The 14,673-nt window shown below is 47.7% G+C and overlaps 1 protein-coding gene across 7 annotated transcripts in view; it reads right to left on the bottom strand.

Annotated features, from left to right (window-relative positions):
• LOC132780389 (CYFIP-related Rac1 interactor A-like) overlaps positions 1-14,657 on the bottom strand; it is a 35,229-nt gene extending 20,572 nt beyond the window's left edge. For 2 of the 7 annotated variants that reach the window (XM_067460638.1, XM_067460636.1), the window contains exons 1-2: positions 1,698-1,787; positions 28-216 (exon numbers count right to left, since the gene is read on the bottom strand). The gene's annotated coding sequence lies outside the window, so the exon portion shown is untranslated. Of the gene's footprint in view, positions 1-27; positions 217-1,697; positions 1,788-14,425 lie in introns of those variants that run through there. The other 5 variants (XM_067460640.1, XM_060784063.2, XM_060784067.2 and 2 more) reach the window with 5 other exon arrangements.
• Between the last annotated feature and the right edge of the window lie 16 nt (positions 14,658-14,673).

The following is a 14,673-nucleotide window of genomic DNA, read 5'->3' as shown; positions in this document are numbered from 1 at the left end:
CAGGTGAGGCAAGCCTTTGGCACTCACCTGTTTCCAAGGGAGTGTCTCTCCTGTGTGGATGTGCTGCACAGCCTTCTCAATGTGCTCTCTTTCTGTCTTTCTTTCTCTTTCTCGCTCGTCTGGTGTGGAAACGCCACAAGAAGCCACTTCTATATTTTCTGTCTATTTTGGACTCTGAGAGGGAAGCGGAGCACACAGTGAAGTCTCGGCCACTTCCTGTGAGAGAGAAAGAGAACCTTTCCCATGTGTTTTCCAGGGCGCATGGCGCAACTTCTCCATCTCAGTCCCTTTTTTTTAGAAGAGCCTGTCTCCTAGAGATCTACTGGAAGGGAGTCGATCCCTTCTGTGTGTGCGGGAGACCAAAGACAGCTTGCAAAAACACCCTGCAAGTAGAAAACTAGCTCCGCAAGGAGCAAGCCTTCTCCCTGGTCTGCTAGTGCCTCATTTAATTTCTTTGCATACAAGAAGGTCTCACTATAGAATGGCCAAGTTATTGTGTAGGGGAAATATATCTCCATTCAACCTCCCTTGCTTCACCATTTAGCTCAGTGTTTCTCAACCTGGGGGTCAGGACCCTTGGGGGGTCACGAGGGGGTGTCAAAGGGGTCCCCAAAGACTATCAGAAAACACAGTATATTCTGTTGGTCATAGGGGTTCTGTGTGGGAAGTTTGGCCGAATTGTATCATTGGGCGGCTTCAGAATGCTCTTTGATTGCAGGTGAACTATAAATTCCAGCAACTACAACTCCCAAATGTCAAGGTCTATTTTCCCTAAACTCCACCAGTGTTTACATTTGGGCATATTGAGTATTCATGCCATGTTTAGTCCAGATCCATCATTTTTTGAGTCCACAGTGCTCTCTGGATGTAGATGAACTATAGCTCCCAAACTACAGCCCACCAAACCCTTCCACTATTGTCGAAGGCTTTCATGGCCGGAATCACTGGGTTGTTGTAGGTTTTTCCGGGCTATATGGCCATGTTCTGGAGGCAAAAATTGCCTCCAGAACATGGCCATATAGCCCGGAAAAACCTACAACAACCTTCCACTATTTTCTGTTGGTCATGAGAGTTATGTGTGCCAAGTCTGTTCAATTGCATCGTTGGTGGAGTTCAGAATGCTCTTTTAATTTAAATGAACCTTAAATCCCAGCAACTACAACTCCCAAATGACAAAATCAATCCCCGCCCCCAACCCCATCAGTATTCAAATTTGGGCGTATTGGGTATTTCTGCTAAACTTGGTCCAGTGAATGAAAATACATCCTACACATCAGATATTTACATTATGATTCATAACATTCGCAAAATTACAATTATGAAGTCGCAACAAAAATAATGTTGTGGTTGGGGGTCACCACAACATGAGGAACTGCATTAAGGGGTTGCAGCATTAGGAAGGTTGAGAACCACTGATTTAGCTGCTGCAGCTCCCCACAAAAGCCATTCAATTGGGATGCTATGGGTATGTTTACCTCCATCCCTATAGTCTGAAGAAGGACTTAAGGACATCGCCTTTTGGGTGCATCTACATTGTCAAATTAATGCATGTTCACCCCCAGCCATGGCTCAGTGCTATGGAATTGTGGGAGTTGTAGTTTCACAAGGTCTTGAGTATAACTACGCAAGAATCAGGCAAAATCCCTGCATTTTAACCAGAAGGTAGGTTTTTTTTTGCTGTTGCTTCTGTTGTTTACCTCCGTTTGGGATGCTTCAGAAACCTCTTGAACCGGATAAGGGTTGCTGTAGGGTTCGCAAAATGCACTTCATCAACTGGGAAAATCCTGCAGCATGGAAGGGTGAGGGAGGAGAGACCAAATGCAACGTTAGGTTTCCAATTCATTCACATGAACTAAGCATTTTGCCTGGTTTAATCCTGTGTCCTTGGCTGGGAAAGAGAAGTGTGAAAGCTGAGACCCTGGCATGGGGGCTTCATTGCGTTTATCATGCAAAAGGAGAGTCTGAACATTCAGCGTCAGCCCTTTCCATCCATCTTCCGTTGACACGCAGTGGTTTGCATCCAGCCCAGGGTCAGAGGCCTGCACAAAAGATGCTCCCCAGGAGAGGACCAAAAAGCACGCCGTTTTCTGCTGAGAGCGGCAGAAGCGGAGCTGCAGAGGCAGGAGGCACCTTCCTCTGTCTCCTCTTTGCAAGCTGTGCTTGGTCATAGAATCGTACAGAGTTGGAAGAGGCCACTAAGGCCATCCAGCCCAACCTCCTGCATTGCACACTGTACATTGTGCATTGAAGTTGTGTATCGTATGTTGCGCATTGCACATGTGCACCAAGTTTTTCGCATTGCCAAAAAGCATCCAGTCATTAATATGTGTCATGCAAGGACGCATGGTGCCATGGTTGGAGCACGAGGCTACAACTGAATCAGATGGAGTTGGGGTGTCCAGTTTGTGTGTGTGTGTGTCAGTTGCTTCTGGTGTGAGAGAACTGGCCATCTGCACTCATGTTGCCCAGGGGACACTAGGATATTTTACCATTCTCATGTCCTCGTATGGGAAGCTGGAACTGACAGATGGGAGCTCATCCAGCTCCCCAGATTTGAACCGCTGACCTTTCAGTCAAAAGACAACTCAGTCAAGTGCATTTGTCCATCTATTTTCATATTGTTAATTGTGGCTGGCAGATCTATAGGGACCCAATCTGGTCATTTATTGATCTGGAGATATCATGGAACTGTTTACATGGATCCAATCCTGTCTTGACCTTCAACTTAGTGGTCTAGGTAGACCATAATGTCGCCTCGACAGCAGGAGTTATTTCGTCTGTCTAGCAGGATTCATTTCCTCTTCCTCCTTCTCTAAGATTCTTGATCTTTCCCTACTGAGTTTCCCTCAATGCAGGTCCAAAAACATTCCAAATAGGAGTCTTGTGTCTAGTTCCACTGAAGTCATACTACCCCTCTATTCTGCCTTGGTCAGACCACACCTGAAATCACATTGTGTCCAATTCTGGGCACCACAATTTAAGAGACATGTTGACTCTAGGCTGAAATGTGTCCAAAGGAGGGCGACTAAAATGATCAAGTGTCTGGAGAACAAGCCCTATGAGGAGCGGCTTAACGAGCTGAGCTTTAGCCTGAAAAAGAAAAGGCTGAGAGGAGACATTATGGTCGTGTATAAATATGCGAAGGGAAGTCATAGGGAGGAGGGAGCAAGCTTGTTTTCTGCTGCCCTGGAGACTAGAACGCAGAACAATGTCTTCAAACTACAGGGAAGGAGATTCCACCCGAACATCAGGAAGAACTGCCTAACTGTGAGAGCCATTCAGCAGTGGAACTCCCTGCCTCGGAGTGTGGTGGAGGCTCCTTCTTTGGAGGCTTTTAAACAGATGCTGGCTGGCCATCTGCCAGGGGTGCTTTGAATGTGATTCCTGCTTCTTGGCAGAGGGTTGGACTGGATGGCCCATGAGGTCTCTTCCAACTCTATGATTCTATTGGCCATGCTCTCCAGGGTTTCTGGGAGTTATAGTCCCAAAAAGTCCCTTTCCCTGGATTTGAATTTGCCCCTGTTCCCAGGCTTGATGAATAAACTCTTGAGAAGCTGGAACATGTCCAAAGTGACCAAGATGGTCAAAGGTCTAGAAAGCAAACTCTATAAGAAAGCACTGAGGAAGCTGGAGAAGACATGGAGAACTGTCTGTGAATGTAGAAGATGGAACAAGCTTCGTTTCTGCTGCACCAAAGGTTAGAAGACAAACGAATGGCTTCAAATGACAAGGAAAGATATTCCAATCAATATTAGGAATGCCTTCTTGACTGTAAGAGTTGTTGAATAGATAGTATAAGATGGAGGATTGGAGGCCTTCCAGCAGATGGGTGGACCTTTTCTGGGCATGCTTTAGTTTTGTATTTGGGCCTGGCATGCATTGGACTAGATGGCCTTTAGAGTCCCCTCCTAAGCATGTTTCCCGTTGCACACCACTGACATCTCCATATCTATAGGAGTGCAATTCTTTTTGTCGTGTCAGGAGCGACTTGAGCAACTGCAAGTCGCTTCTGGTGTGAGAGAATTGGCCGTCTGCAAGGTCGTTGCCCAGGGCACACCCGGATGTTTTGATGTTTTATCATCCTTGTAGGAGGCTTCTCTCATGTCCCCACATGGGGAACTGGAGCTGACAAGGGGAGCTCATCTGTGCTCTCCCCAGATTCGAACCTCCAACCTGTCAGTCTTCAGTCCTGCCTGCACAAGGGTTTAACCCATTGTGCCACTGGGGGCTCCACCTTTGAGGGTGCCTACTACTGATGTGGGTGAAACATCAGGGGAGAATGCTTCTGGAACATAGCTGTACAGCCCAAAAAACTCACCACACGCCAGTGATTCCAACCATGAAAGCCTTTGACAATTCTATTTTTGCCATGGCACTTTCCAAAATCTGTAGAATGTGCTTCCAAAAGGCCAAAAGCCCACCACACAGAAAAGAGTAGTCCGCTTCTAGTTTGGGAATGCATTTTGGGGGCAACGTGAAATCAATTAGAAAAATGGACCACCACACCTGGAGGCTTCGAGGAAAAGCAAGATATACTCCTTCCTTGTCCTATTGGTCTATAAAGAAGACTTCCAGGTTGCAACAACCAACTTGGGGTCCGGATTTGGTGCCAGATAAAAGGAGCCCCCGTTATGCCCCTATTTCAGCTGGAGCTGATAGAGGGAGCTCATCCACACTCTCCCCGGATTCAAACCTATGACCTGTCAGTCTTCAGTCCTGCCGGCACATGGGTTTAACCCACTGCGCCACCGGGGAGCGCAATGAGACATCAGGCTAGAAGGAAGCAATGAAGGGAGAGGTCCACTCTCGCCTGCCCGGCCTTGTCTATTTTTAGACGAAAATAAGGGAAAGCTTTTGTGGCTTCCTATGGATTAGGCCCTTTGTTCCCAAGCTCCTGGCCCAGATCGGCTTGCCTCGCTCTTTGCGAAGGAAGAACGAATCCCCGAATGCTAATCAAGTGGCGCATTTCAAGGGAGATTAGCTTAAGCATCCTCTGGCACCAAATCCACCAGACAAGACAACTTCTGCCGAGTCAATCCTGGACATTGAGATGAGCAGCAAAAGAAGGGGAAGGAGAGATAGACGGGGTAGATAGGGCATTGCCGTCCTTCAAGTAAGCAGATCTGGGCTGGATAGATCTCAGAAGGAGTGAGTTGGTGAAGAGACATATTTAGCAGAGGGCATCCTTCTGCATTTCTTGGTTGGAGTATACTACCCCAGATCTGCATCTAGCTGCTGAAAATAAGACTGAGAAGGCTGGGTTGCTCCCCTTGGCTAGCACAAGTGGTAGCTCATGGGTCCCAGGGATCCATTCCAGATTTTGGATAGCTTTCCAGGAGCTCTCCAAAGTGCTGAGTCTATCCCGGGTCACTATCTTGGAGAGCTCCCTTCAAAGTCAAATCTAAAACCAGGATCGGATTCACCATCCCATTAACTTGGGGCACATTCTCTGTTGCCACCATTGGTTCAGCTCAATTTCCTTGGTCTCTCTTCAGCTTCAGGGGCAAAACCTGGCATATACTAGCTGCTGGAGGGAAGAATGAATGGATGCTGCTCACAATGGGATTCTGCTCAGTCTCCCCTTTGTATTTGGGAATAGTCAGAAAAAGGCCCATGTCCACATCTGCATCCCATTAGTAGCCAAGGAAAAGGCTTGAAGAATGGGGAGGTGGGCTTGCAGAAGATTGTACTGGGTACCTTTTTTCTCCAGAAGTTTTTAATGCCAGGATGCTGTGGAGTTCTGGAAGTTATAGTTTCACAAAAATATTTCACTGTCTCTGTCAAAGAGTGCCCAACTATAGCTCCCAGGATCCCATCACATGGAGCCAAAACTGCATTAATCCCACAGTATGAATGCTCTATAGCAGCGTTTCTCAACCTGTGGGTCGGAACCCCTGATGTGGGAGGGGGGGGGGGTCCGATGGAGTGTCAGAGACCATCAGAAAACACAGTATTTTCTGATGGTCACGGGGGTTCTGTGTGGGAAGTTTGGCCCAATTCTATTGTTGGTGGGGTTCAGAATGCTCTTTGATTGTAGGTGAACTATAAATCCCAGCAAATACAACTCTCAAATGTCAAGGTCTATTTTCCTCAAACTCCACCAGTGTTCACATTTGGGCATATTGAGTATTGATGCCAAGTTTGGTCCAGATTCATCATTGTTTGAGTCCACAGTGCTTTCTGGATTCAGTTAATCTACAACTCCAAAACTCAAGGTCAACGCCCACCAAACCCTTCCAGGATTTTCTGTTGGTCATGGAAGTTCAGTGTGCCAGGTTTGGTTTTATTCCATCATTGGTGGAGTACAGAATGCTTTTTGGTTGTAGGTTAACTATACACAGTATTTTCTGATGGTCACGGGGGTTCTGTGTTGGAAGTTTGGCCCAATTCTATTGTTGGTGGGGTTCAGAATGCTCTTTGATTGTAGGTGAACTATAAATCCCAGCAAATACAACTCCCAAATGTCAAGGTCTATTTTCCTCAAACTCTACCAGTGTTCACATTTGGGCATATTGAGTATTGATGCCAAGTTTGGTCCAGATTCATCATTGTTTGAGTCCACAGTGCTCTCTGGATCCTAGCAACTACAACTCCCAAATGACAATATCAAGCCCCAACCCCATCAGTACTCAAATTTGGGCACATCAAGTATATGTGCCAAATTTAGTCCAGTGAATTAAAAGACATCCTGCCTATCAGATATTTACATTACAATTCACAACAGTGGCAAAATTACAATTGTGAAGTAGCAACAAAAATAATTTCATGGTTGGGGGTCACCACAACACGTGGTGCCCCCGGTGGAGCCCCCAGTGGTGCAGTGGGTTAAACCCCTGTGCTGGCAGGACTGAAGACCGACAGGTCGCAGGTTCAAATCTGGGGAGAGGCGGATGAGCTCCCTCTATCAGCTCCAGCTCCTCATGCGGGGACACAAGGAAGCCTCTCACAAGAATGATAAAACATCAAATCATCCGGGTGTCCCCTGGGCAACGTCCTTGCAGACGGCCAATTCTCTCACACCAGGAGCGACTTGCAGTTTCTCAGGTTGCTCCTGACATGACAAAAAAACCCCAACAAAAAACCACAACATGAGGTAGTTGGGTACCTGCGTGACCGCATCTCCGTTTATGAACCCATGCGCTCACTTCGTTCATCCGGAGAGGCCCTGCTCGTGATTCCGCCTGCATCGCAGGCGTGTTTGGTGGGGACGCGAGACAGGGCCTTTTCTGTGGTGCCCCCCCGACTCTGGAACACCCTCCCAAAAGATCTTAGACAGGCCCCTACATTGGCAATCTTTAGAAAGAACTTGAAGACCTGGCTGTTCCGATGTGCCTTTCCAGAATAGGAAATCTCCAACAACAAGTCCCAGAAGCACTTCAGTAGAACTAAGATTGCTGCACACCGCACACTGCACTTACCCTATAATCCTTACATATCACCTGTCACATGAGCACTTTTAATCCTGTACCCATTACTCTGGCCCGGCCCAGTTTTATAGTGTCTTGATGTATTGTTTATTGCTTGTTGTTTAATATTGCTTTAACTGTTTTTAATTTTGCTTTAGGTGTTGTATTGTTATGTTGTGTTTTGAGGCCTTTGTAAGCCGCATCGAGTCCTTCGGGAGATGCTAGCGGGGTACAAATAAAGTTAATAATAATAATAATAATAATATTAAGGGGTCGCAGCATTAGGAAGGTTGAAAAACACTGTTTTAAGCAGAGGCTGGAAGGTAATCTGTCAGGAGTGCTCTGATGATGTCTTCCCGCCTGGCAGAATGAAGAGGGCTAGAGTGGATGGCCCCTGAGGTCTCCTCCAACTCTAGGATTCTATGATTCAGGACTGAAATACTCCAGGCTTTGTTACGCCTGCATGCATCATGTTTGCAAAATGCATTCCCCGGAGATGCTTCTCCGGTGCCTCTTTCGCTCTGGAATACGCCATTCAGAATGATCATTCTCTCTTTATGCTGATTCTGCATTTTAAAAAAACCACAGCAGGCAAAAGTCCTGCCTTTCCCCAGTCTGTGGCTTGCGACCTCCTCACTTCCACTTCAGCCCCTCGCCATGAAGCATCCATTAGCCCCATTTGGCCTCTGAGGAAGAAGCTGCCAGCTGCTGAATGTTAATAGAAAGTGCAACTTCTGGAAGAGAAAGGAGAGGAGGGTGTGGAATAATGCAAGAAGGAAAACGTGTGCATGGCCTCAGAAGGAATAGAGGGGAAAGCTGCATGGAATGAGGAGACAGGTGTCCTCTAGATCAGTGTCTCTCAACCTTCCTAATGCCGCAACCCCTTAATACAGTTCCTCATGTTGTGGTGACCCCCAACCATAACATTATTTTCATTACTACATCACAACTATAATTTTGCTACTGTTATGAATCGTAATGTAAATATATGATATGCAGGATATATTTTCATTCACTGGACCAAATTTGGCACAAACACCCGATATGCCCAAATTGGAATACTGGTGCGGTTGATTTTGTCATTGGGAGTTGTAGTTGCTGGGATTTATAGTTTACCTACAATCAAAGAGCATTGTGAATTCCACCAACGATGGAATTGAACCAAACTTGGCACACAGAACTCCCACAACCAACAGAAAATATCGGAAGGGTTTGGTGGGCATTTGACCTTGAGTTTGGGAATTGTAGTTCACCTACAACCAGAGAGCACTGTGGACTCAGGACCAAACTTGGCACAAATGCTCAATATGTCCAAATGTGAACACTGGTGGAGTTTGGGGAAAATAAGATCTTGACATTTGGGAGTTGTCGTTGCTGGGATTTATGGTTCACCTACAATCAAAGAGCATTCTGAATTCCACCAACAATGGAATTGAACCAAACTTGGCACACAGAACTCCCACAACCAACAGAAAATACCGGAAGGGTTTGGTGGGCATTGACCTTGAGTTTGGGAGTTCTAGTTCACCTACAACCAGAGAGCACTGTGGACTCAAACAATGATGTATCTGGACCAAACTTGGCACAAGCACTCAATACGCCCAAATGTGAACACTGGTGGAGTTTGGAGAAAATAAGATCTTGACATTTGGGAGTTGTAGTTGCTGGGATTTATGGTTCACCTACAATCAAAGAGCATTCTGAACACCACCAACAATGGAATTGAACCAAACTTGGCACACAGAACTCCCACAACCAACAGAAAATACTTGAAAGGTTTGATGGGCATTGACCTTTAGTTTTAGAGTTGTAGTTCACCTACATCCAGAGAGCACTGTAGACCCAAATAAGGATGGATCTGGACCAAACCTGGCACAAATACTCAGTATGCCTAAATGTGAACACTAGTGGAGTTTGGGGAAAATAAGATCTTGACATTTGGGAGTTGTAGTTGCTGGGATGTATAGTTCACCTACAATGAAAGAGCATTCTGAACCCCACAAACGACAATGATGGCTCAGGACCAAACTTGGCACAAATGCTCAATATGCCCAAATGTGAACACTGGTGGAGTTTGGGGAAAATAAGATCTTGACATTTGGGAGTTGTAGTTGCTGGGATTTATGGTTCACCTACAATCAAAGAGCATTCTGAATTCCACCCACAATGGAATTGAACCAAACTTGGCACACAAAACTCTCATGACCAACAGAAAATACTGGAATGGTTTGGTGGGCTTGACCTTAAGTTTTGGAGTTGTAGTTCACCTACATCCAGAGAGCGCCATGAACTCAAACAGTGATGGATCTGGACAAAACTTGGCATGAATCCTCAATATGTCCAAATGTGAACACTGGTGGAGTTTGGGGAAAATAAGAACTTGATATCTGGGAGTTGTTGTTGCTGGGATTTATAGTTCACTTACAATCAAAGAGCATTTTGAACTCAACCCACAATGGATCTGCACCAAACTTGGCACACTACCTACACAATGCCAACATTGCATACTGGTGGGGTGGGGGGGGAGCTGTTTTTGAATTCTGGGAGTTATAGTTCACCAACACTCCAAGAGCACTGTGTACCAAACTGGTGATGGAGCTAGTAAACCTGTGACATAGAATTTGTCTCAGAAACAGCTCGCCCCTTGGCTGAGAGGCCAGCTGAGAGGCCGGCCAATTGCAACAGAGGAGGGCTTTTGGTGGGAGGATTCGCCGTCTGTTTCCAAAGGTGAAGAGAAGGTCAAGTGTAGAGATCTTCAGCCTTCTCAGCCAAAGGAGCACCTGAGACCATAAGAAATATGTTTTCTGATGGTCTTTGGTGACTGCTCTGAAACCCTGTCTTGCGATTCCCCCTTCAGGTTGAGAAACGCTGATCTAGATGGTCAAGGGAGCTTATGGAGCTGGTGGACCATGGACCACCCAAAGTCTACTCAAGGGCCACAGTGAGAAGACCGGACTCAATGTAACTCAATGAGCCAGTAATTGGGCCAGATTCCATGTTTCCCACAGCCCTGTGGTCCCTCATCTTCTGAGGAGTTTGCTTCTATTTCTGCAAAACATATTTTCTCAAATCCATGGCTATGAAATCCGTTATAGACAAAGCAGGACTTTGGATTTTTGGAGACTGGAGCTATCATACCACCTCTCCATCTTTTTTGCAAAAAAAGCTGCTCCATCTTGGATGTGATGACAGCCCTTCAGATGTGCAGAGATGTTTATTTAAAGATCCCATGATGTCTATCATAGCACTTTGCCATCATATGTCTTCTCCAGGGTAAAGCTGCCCGGTGCCCTCCTTAGTTCTTCAAAGGCTTGGCTCCCAGGCGCTTTGAACGCAGGCTCCAGCTTGCCGAAATCCTCCTTAAGCTGCCTTGCCTTCCAGCTGTGCCTTTCCAGCTCCAGCTCCTCGTGCACTCCCTTTTGCCACTGGCAAACCACATGAAGGTGAAAGGCTTCCTACCTGCCTTCCTTTGATGAAGGCAGCCCTTTTTTCCATCCATTCCTACTCCTGCATCCCTCCTGCATTGTGAAACTTGGCCTGCTCAGTCAGAAGGCCAGAAGGGAGGGACAAGGCAATGAAAACCATCACAATCTATTCATATCGAAAGGGTTGTAGAGCTGGTTCCAAGGATGGGATGCCTCTCTTTCTCAGTTCATTGTAACACTGCATCCAATGGGAAGATGGAGGTCTAGGGGCCAATTTTATTTCTGGGTTGCTGCGAGTTTTCCAGGTTGTATGGCCATGTTCCAGAAGCATTCTCTCCTGACGTTTCACCCACATCTGTGGCAAGCATGCTCAGAGGCTTTGAGGTCTGTTGGAAACTAGGCAAGTGAAGTCTCCCATCCAGGGTGGGAGAAAGTACTCTTGTCTGTTTGAAACAAGTGTGAATGTTGCAGCTGGCCACCTTGATTAGCATTGAATGGCCTTGCAGCTTCAAAGCCTAGCTTTCCTCAACCTCTGAGGATTTTTTTCCATGTCAGGAATTACTCGAGAAACTGCAAGTTGCATCTGGTGTGAGAGAATTGGCCGTCTGCAAGGACATTGTCCAGGAGACGCCCAGATGTTTTGATGTTTTACCATCCTTGTGGAAGGCTTCTTGCATGTCCCCGCATGGGGAGCTGGAGCGGACAAAGGGAGCTCATCTGTGCTCTCCCCAGATTTGAACCTCCAACCTGTCAGTCTTCAGTCCTGCCGGCACAAGGGTTTAACCCATTGTGCCACTGGGGGCTCCACCTTTGAGGGTGCCTACTACCGATGTGGGTGAAACATCAGGGGAGAAAGCTTCTGGAACATAGTTGTACAGCCCAAAAAACTCACCGCACGCCAGTGATTCCAACCATGAAAGCCTTTGACAATTCTATTTTTGCCATGGCACTTTCCAAAATCTGTAGAATGTGCTTCCAAAAGGCCAAAAGCCCCCCACACAGAAAAGAGAAGTCCGCTTCTAGTTTGGGAATGCATTTTGAAGGCAACGTGAAATCAATTAGAAAAATGGACCGCCACACCTGGAGGCTTCGAGGAAAAGCAAGATATACTCCTTCCTTGTCCTATTGGTCTATAAAGAAGACTTCCAGGTTGCAACAACCAACTTGGGGTCCGGATTTGGTGCCAGATAAAAGAAGCCCCCGTTCTGCCCCTATTTCGGAGAGATGGCAAGAAGAGGGAGCTGTTGGAATGCCTTGTTCCAAATTCCATCAATGAGTGACCTAAATCAACCCCGGGAGGGGCTTGGAGGAGGAAGCAACGGCGGCGGCAGCGAAGGTCTGGGTTTGTTTTCTTCCCTTTCTTAATGAGTCTGCACACACACAACCGAGGCACACTCCGCAGGGAGTCCAATGGAGGAGCAACCACTGCAGTGTCTATAATTATCCTCCTCCCAAACAGAAATCCCACCACTTGTTCAGCAGCAAGGATCCATCCCAAGGAGATGGTCTACCAAGGTTGGAGAGCATGGCCCACAAGGGACAGGGCCCTCGCTTTGGTGTTCTGCCCAGGAATGGACAACCCGAACCCTCTGAGAGCCAGGGAAAAGGAAACAGCTTCCCATCCCATTGCTTCCCACCTGCATTGGTTATTTTGTGGTGTGAGCAAAGGAAGGAAGGTTCAAAAGGAGGCCCGGTGGCATAGAGGAAGACCAGGCTGGACTTTATGCTTACAGGAGCGATTGGAAAAGCTATTAGTGCTAATGAGGCTGCTATTATTATCAATAATCAGGTTGTAAGTGTACAGATAATCAGTCTGAAAGATGATAAGGCGGTCACTGATACGATTCCAAGGCTGTGATTGATCCCTGTCCCTGGAGACGTTGACCTTTGTTTGGACCAAGGTCAGGCGGCAAAGGGAGGCAGCCCTGGGGGAGGAAGGTCTCAATACTGGCCCAAAGAGCCCCTGGCAAATGGCATGCGTCCACATGGGGCAGAGGGGTCTTCAACCAGCCTGGCTTCACAGCACACATGAAAGCTTGCAATCAACATCCTTCCCAAAAGCAGGGCAGACAGTGGTCTGCAAGGAGAGGAGAACTTCTCTCAGAAAACCTTGGAGGAGAGGGAGGGGGACACTTCTCAGGTCTGCTAAGGGGCTGTTTGTCCCTCCAGACGACTTGGGGAGGGCAACCTGGTGGCATCTAATAATCTAAAATAACTGGGGGAAGGAGGGGAGAGAGCGGATGAAGAGACTGCCCAGTTGACTCCACCCATTTCACAGACAGGAGAAAGTGAGGCAGAGATCCTGGGAAAAGAAAGGAAGGAAGGAAGGAGAAGGAAGGGAGGAAGGAAAGAATGCAGGAAGGAAAGAAGAAAGAAAGGAAGGAATGCAGGAAAGAAGGAAAGGAAAGGAAGAAAGGAGAGAGGGAAGGAAGGAAAAGGAAGGAAAGAAGAAAGAAAGAAAGGAAGGAAGGAAAGGAAGAAAAGAGGGAGGGAGGGAAGGAATGTGGGAAGGAAGGAAGAGGAAGAGAGGGAGGGAAGGAAAGAAGGAAAAGGAAGGAAAGAATGCAGGCAGGCAGGAAGGAATGCAGGAAGGAAGGAAAGGAGGGAGAAATGTGGGAGGGAAGGGAAGGGGAGGAAAGGAAAGGAAGAAAGGAGAGAGGGAGGAAAGGAAGGAAAGAATGCAGGAAGGAAGGAAGGAAGGAAGGAAGGAAGGAAGGGAAAGGAAAAAAGGAGGGAGGGCAGGAAGGAAGGAATGTGGGAGGGAAAGAAGGAAGGAAAGGGAAGAGAGGGAGGGAAGGAAAGAAGGAAAAGGAAGGGAAGAATTCAGGCAGGCAGGCAGGAAGGAATGCAGGAAGGAAGGAAAGAAGGAAGAAAGGTGGGAGGGAGGGAGGAAAAGGAAGGAAGGAAAGAATTCAGGAAGGAAAGGAAGAAGGAAGGAATATGGGAAGGAAGGAAGGAGAGAGGGAGGGAAGGAAAGAATGCAAGAAGGAAGGAAGGAAAAGGAAGGGAAGGAAAGAATGCAGAAAGGAAGGAAGGAAAGGAAGAAAGGAGGGATGGAGGGAGGGAAGAAAGGAACGTGGGAAGGAAGGAAGGGTTGGCAACAAACAGAAGGAAAGGAGAGAGAGAAATAGGAGAATGTGTTGGTCAAATACAGGAGGAAGGAAGGAGAGAGAAATAGAGAAATAGGTTGGCCAAATACAGGAGGGAAGGAAGGAAGGAAGGAAGGAAGGAAGGAAGGAAGGAAGGAAGGAAGGAAGGAAGGAAGGAAGGAAGGAAGGAAGAAAGGAAGGGGCATCCTCCTCCCCATGAGGTGCTCAGTCCCTGAAGGAGAGATGGGCATGGGGACCCCTCCTTTAGCCCGCTTTTCCCTGCTGCTGCTGCGCCCCTCTCTCTCTCTGTAAACAGGGAGGAGCAGGGATGGGCAGGGAGGGGGGCAATGCGGACCAGAAAGGAGCCCCTCCAGCCCCCCAAGAGCCCTGCGACCCCCATCTCCTCCGCCTCCCACCCTGCAGACACGCAACCCTGTTCCATCTGCTCCAGACCCGTATGGAGCCGGACTCTGGAAGGGATGGATGGAGAGGAAGAGGGACCCACCTGGTTCCTGGGTGGAGTGGCCTCGATCCGGAGATAGAGAGCGAGAGAGAGAGAGAGAAGAGAGAGAGAAGGCGAGAGAAGGATGGAGAGCCGGGCGCGCTCCCGACGCCTCCAGAGAGGAGGAGGAGGAAGGAGGGAAGGAAGGAAGGAGGGAGGAAGGGAGGGAGGAAAGGAGGAAGGTGGCCGCGCGTCAGAGGCAGGGATGGTGCAGCTGACAAAGACCCCCAAAGAGCCCCCTCCCTCCCCGA

Source organism: Anolis sagrei, chromosome X, assembly GCF_037176765.1.
Source record: "Anolis sagrei isolate rAnoSag1 chromosome X, rAnoSag1.mat, whole genome shotgun sequence".
In the NCBI taxonomy this organism is placed as follows: domain Eukaryota; kingdom Metazoa; phylum Chordata; class Lepidosauria; order Squamata; family Dactyloidae; genus Anolis; species Anolis sagrei.
This window is presented reverse-complemented; position numbering and strand designations above follow the sequence as displayed.